Genomic DNA, 6363 nt, shown 5'->3' with positions numbered 1-6363 from the left:
ATGTACAGATATGTCTTCACTTTGAAAAAACAGTTTTGTCATTGGGTTGGATTTGTGGACCAAGCAAGGGATACATACTGGCAATCCTATAATGACCACACTTGTATGAAATTAATGTCGCTGTGCAAATCATCTGCAAAAATCTTTTGAGGGCTCTGTCTGTCCTTATCATAATTCCTTAATGGAATATCCATTGTAAAAAACTCAATTTAGGTCTAAAACAAACAGCTTCTGGTCTGCATTCTCACAAACATCATGTCATAGCACAGATATTTCTCATGACAGGCCCTCTTTATAGTCTGTGACATCAATGTCTATCTACAACCCCTATATCCCTCTGCTGCATTTCCTGCAGTAGATGTATTGACATCGCTGATAAATAATTTAGCATAAAAGTCCCTTCATCCTTAAATCCACTGAATGATTACTGCCTGTGCTAACACAATTACTGCAATTGGGTTTGCTCAGAAGACATTAACCCGTGACCTGTGTAGAATAGAAAATCCTTTTATCTATTCTTTTTTTTCTAGCTATTAATTTGCACAGAGTGCTATAGAAATAAAGACCACAAGTGGACTATGCTATGATTTGACACTCAAATGTAATGTATTTGTGTGCGCACATGAACACTTTTCTTTGTGTATACTCATTACTGGGAACAAACTGAATACTAGTTGGAATAGGTGAGGTGTATATAAACATCCCCAGAGTTAATGCCACTATTGATGGGCCGAACACCCCTCTTTTCGGTTCGAATTCGAACTTTTAAACATGGAAAAAGTTTGAATTTGAACTCGAACTCAATGCAAGTGTATGGGGCTAGAACTTTGAAAATCAATTGTCCCCATTTTGAAGGCTCATATGCAAGTTATTGGCCATAAAAAGGGTATGGGGATTCGGGTACTGCCCTGGGGGACATGTGTCAATGCAAAAACAATTTTTTTTTAAATACAGTTTTTAAAGGAGCAGTGATTTTAACATTGCTTAAAGTGAAACAATAAAAATGAAAAATTCCTTTAACCACTTGCTGACCAGGTGTTTACAGTGTTTTTCAGTATTCAGCGCTGTGGTACTTTGACTGACGTTTATTCCGTCATGCAACGCTGTACTGAAATGAATTTTATACCATTTTTTGGGGGCAGATAGAGATTTCTTTTGGGGGTATTTAATCACTACTACGGGTTTTTATTTTTTACTATATTTCGGGAAAATTACTGAAAATTTAGAAAAAATAAGTTGTTTTTTTTACATTATGTTAGGAAACAATTATTATTACCCAATTATTTTGGTAAAATATAAAAGACAGAATCACGTTGGGTAAATAGACACCAAACATGTCATGCTTAAAAATTGCGCGCACCCGCAAAATCGCAAAAAACTACCATACTCAAAATTGACCATAGGCGACGCTTTAAAAGCTTTTACAGCTCATCAGCTTAGTGTTATCAGTGATTGATGGCCCTGGAATTATTGCTCTCATTCAAATGTTCGCGGCGATATGTAACATGTGTGGTCTGCCAGTTTTTAAATTGATGGCGTTTCCCGCTCGCGCACCCTGCACGGCGTGCCCGAGTGGGCGGGGCTAACAGGCCATGTAGACATGGCCTGTTACATCCAGGAAGCTCCCGGCTGGCCGTTTTTGTACAACGGCCGGCCTTGAAGCGTTTAAATATCGTGCCTGGGGGGTCCCCTTAAACTGCCTGTAAAGTGGCACATCTGTACGATGTATGGAACCTGCTGCAGCAAAAAGTGACATTTATCAAGAAAAAAAATGACATTTAAAAAGCAAAAAAAAAAAAAGCGTGCAGTTCCCCCTCCCAAACAATACCAGACCCTATAGATTTGGTGGGAATGTTAGGAGAGACTCCATTTAAAAAAAAAAGAGTGTGGGGTTCCCACCAAAAGTCATACCAGACCCTTAAAGTCTGGTAGGAATTTTAGGAGGGACCCCATGTAAAAAAAAACAAACAGGCGTGGGGCTCCCCCAAAAAGTCATACAAGACACTTAAGGTGTCCCCCTAAAATTCCATACCAGACCCTTGATCCGACCATAGACCTGGCAGGGCAGGAAAGGGGGGTGGGGATGAGTGAACGCCCCCTCCCTCCCATACCAGGCCACATGCCCTCGGCACTGGCAAGGTGCTTTTCCAGGGTCGCTCCTGGAAATGCACCTTGTCCCCGTGCTGAAGGGGACAAGGGCCTCTTCCCCACAAGCCCTGGGGCATTGGTTGTGGGGGTACGGGCAGGGGGCTTATTCCTATCAGGGTACCACTTTAAGATGCAGCCCCACCTCCTTGTGAATGCGTAAGGGGTACTTGTACCCCTACTCATTCACGAAAGGGTTAAATACAAGTTTTAAAAAAGAGTCCAGACTTTTGTATAAATCCTTTAATAAAAGACCAGTCTTTTATTAAACAATAAAAGAAGAAAAAATAAATAGAAATAATAATAAAAAAACGCCGCCCATCGCAGAATGGCATTCTGACAAATGCCGGCAAAATATAAACAATTGGGCGGGGCTAGCTGTGACAGCTAGCTCTGCCCAACTGTTTACAGTTGTACAGCACCTGACAGGTGAGCCATGATTGGGCAAAGTCATCATGAAGTGCACAGTTCCTTGTGGGGAGTTTGGCGGGCGAATAGCCCGCAGAACGCCCTCACAGTTCATGTGTTCGTCAAACCACACGAACTGCCGATGCTCAACTCGAACATCGAGCCCATCCCTAAATTCCACTTTCAGAGGCAGCAGTGCTATGGAAGACCCTAGAAGGCATCACCACTGCGCTGATCTTTAGAGAAGGAGCCCCAATTTTGTTGGTGCCCCGTACTGGTGCTGCATGGGGCCTGGATATTTGAAGAAGTTACCAAGCTTTATGTGCTGGGTTGGTACCTTTGGGTAAAGGGCAGTGGAACGCATGTCTATTTAGTAGATTTTTATACAGAAACGAATGTCTATTGTATTTTTCACAGTTGCACTTGCTTGCTATTTGATATTTTAAATATTGTATTTGATATGCAGATTGGCAAATGTTGTCTCTATTGGTCATACAGTATGTCCAGATGAAACAAATATACATTGTCCAGCATATAAATTCTTTAAATTTTTGCTCAAATATTTACAGTCATCATGTTTCAGTCACAGCTGTCGCCAACTCTCTCAGCTCAGCTTACCTGAACTTCCTGTCCAGTACAAGATCACAGGGGACAAAGCAGTCTCCTGCAGCTGCCCATCTACTAGCTTAAAGAAGGGAGGAAAGAAATGAATGACTTGCCAGGCTGTGCCTGTGTGTTTGTGCCTTTAAGGAGGTTGGGCAACCTCCTGGCAAACCTGCACCCAATTCATTATTTGCTATACATGCTCCAAGATGGAGGCTCTCATAGATTAGAGCTAGGACCACACTACACAAAGAGGCCTTGATGAGGCAGCTTGGCTTCCACATATTTTGCAAAGGTTGTGAAGCTAAAACCTCTGTTTTTAACCTTAATAGTTATAGTTAGACAGTATCATTTTTGCAGGCTGGCTGGCGAGTGTTCTGGAAATTTTTGCTTTGGTGCTGTGTGTTTGTGGAGACACACACAGCTTACTAGCACACACAAGGGTGGCTCCATAGGACCCTGCATGGGAAAGAGCCACACCAAAGACAGGATATCAGGGCCAGTGCTCAGGAGTCCAGCTGACTCTGCAGGCCGTTTTTTGCCTATCTAGCAGTAGATATAGGCAAACAGTTAAAAAAAAAAAAAAATCCGCTTTAACAGCGGTTTAAACTTACCTTGTTTTCGCTGCACGCCTGAGAAAACGAAACTGTTCAGGCGGCCGCAAAGCATCTTGGGGCAGGGGGCATGCGCAGTTCGGATTTTCAGCTGGGAGACGAGGAGAGACGCATGGTAAGTCTATGGACGCGTGCACCCGCATGCAGACACCGTGGGATCAGAAGTGCCAGCAAGGACAGAGGAGTCAGCGCTGGATCGGAGAGCCGCTGCACCGCTGGAGGGACAGATACAAATATCAGGAAAGAAGAAGAAGATCGGATTAAGAGACATCATTTAAGGTAAATGCTTGCATTAACATTGGGTGGAGGGAAAAATTGTTTATCCTTTAATGTCACTTTAACATTTTAAACATCAAGAAGCAGCATCCATTGTAGGTGATTTTATCAGCATTTAAAAACCTTTTTTACTTTATTATCACTTTAAAATAAACCTGTGAAGGACAATATACGGGATCTGTCACTGATGACTTGTAATCACCAGGTTTTTCCTGCTGTTTACACCTGTTGTAGCATTATTTGTTTTTTCGTTTGGACGAAAGGCTGCAATATTTTATTCATCATTAAAATACTCAACTTTAAGCATTTAACCACCAGGATATACCTGGTGGTTAAATGCTTTGGAAAGTTTGCCTGGTTTGCAGTTGGCATGCTTGCTGATTCTTATAGGTGAAAGCTTCTCATTCAGCAAAGATGACATTAGAAATTACTGATCAGTGCAAATTATGACTTCTGTACCCCACTTAGTATGGCCATACACTGTTGGATATTTGTGTGTGACTTCAACCACGCTTTGATGAATGTGAATGGTAAATTAAGCATCCAGGGTACCAAAATAACCACCTGCAACCCGTCAAAATGTCATATTTAAAAAAAAATGTTCTCTGTAAAATATCACATTTTATCATTTTTAGCAATTCCAGAAATCGTTTTCGGGCCCTGGCAGACAGAATGTTTTTACTGTAAATATGCTTACAAACAGTAAATGATTCAACATGAAATGATGCAAGTCACACAAAATGGGAGCATTGTCAATTATTTTGATATACAAACACTGAATCTTATAGCTGAAAAAGGAAAGAAAGTTCCACTGAATGGTCATCATTACAGCTGTGGGTTTGTGCACCATTACAAGGAAAATACGCAAGTATTGTCAGCTAATTCCCACAATTACTGATCAATAGTTTTATTAAAAAGACCAATTTTATCCTAAAAGTTTTTTTTTAGTTGTGGAAAGAGTGGGGAAGGGTTAGAACCTCTGCCAGCTTTTTGTAGCTGTCTATGCCCCTCTTTGAAAAAAAATCTCCTCATTGATTTTATTGTTGTCAGAGAGAACAAGAAGTAAGAGAAATTCTCACCACTTCATACCTACTGTATAAGGCCATTTCAAAATAGGATTTTAAGGAAAATTCCTCTAATGGGGACACAGACAAAAAAATAATGAAATAAAAAATAGAAACATTTTCTTGTAGTTAATAAAGTTTAAAACCTTGCATTTGGCTGATGTTTGTGATTTCCCCTTATGAGTGTCAGACAAAATAGGAAGTGAGGGAAAATCTTATCAATGAGGACAAAGACCACATTTAAAGCTGAATGAACTTGTAAACCTTACCTGAGCTCTAGCCTAGTTTTAGTTGGATGGTCTTTAAGGGGATGAAATTGAAATTCGGACAAATTTTCAGGATTTCAGACATTCGGATGCATCCAAATTTATGAATGAATAAATAGAAATATTATTTCTATTTATAATGTCTAATAACCAAAATTTCGGATGCATCTGAATTTTTTTTAAATCTCATTCTAAATGAATTCATGTTGTTAAATGTTAAAATTAAAAGCGTAGCGTCCCCTCCATAATTCATACCAGACCCTTTAGGTCTTGTAGGAATTTTAGAGGGGACCCCAGCGCCCCCCCCAAAAAATGTGTGCAGAGCCCATTATAGAGGGTCTCAGGTGGGCTGTGTGAGGTCTCAGTTTGGCTATGCAGGGTCTCTGGTGTGTGTGTGGGGTCTCAAGTGGGTGCTGTGGGGCCTATGGTGGGCTACGCGGGATCTCTGGTATGTGCTGGGTCTCAAGTAGGCTCTGCATGATCTCAGGCTGGCGCTGTGGGGTCTATGGTGGGCTGTCTGGGGTCTCATATGGACTGAGCAGGGTCTCTGGTATGTGCAAGGCCTCAGGTGGGCTCTGCAGGATCTCAGTTGGATGCTTTGTGGGTCTATGGTGGACTGTGTTGGCTCTCTAGTATGTGCGGGGTCACAGGTGGACTCTGCAGGATCTCAGGTGGGCTGTACGGGGTCTCTGGTGAGCTATGCGGGTCTCAGGTGGGCTCTGTAGGATCTTAGGTGGGCTATGTGGGGTCTTTGGTGGGCTCTACAGGGTGTCAGATGGGCTCTGCAGGATCTCTGGCGGGTGTGTGGCGTCTATGGTGGGCTCTGAAGCAGAGAGCGACAGAGTGATCTCTTCTTCGGCTCTGAGGTCAGAGCAGCAGGAGCAGAGCTAAAGAGAAGGAGGCGGCACAGGCACGGGAATGTGTTCTCGAGGTAGTTCGCTTTTTTTTTTGCGTGGTAGGGTGGGTTGTGGGGGGGGGGGGGTTTAG

Source organism: Nanorana parkeri, unplaced genomic scaffold (genome assembly GCF_000935625.1).
Source record: "Nanorana parkeri isolate BGI_ZX_2015 unplaced genomic scaffold, ASM93562v1 scaffold35, whole genome shotgun sequence".
Lineage (NCBI taxonomy): Eukaryota > Metazoa > Chordata > Amphibia > Anura > Dicroglossidae > Nanorana > Nanorana parkeri.
This window is presented reverse-complemented; position numbering follows the sequence as displayed.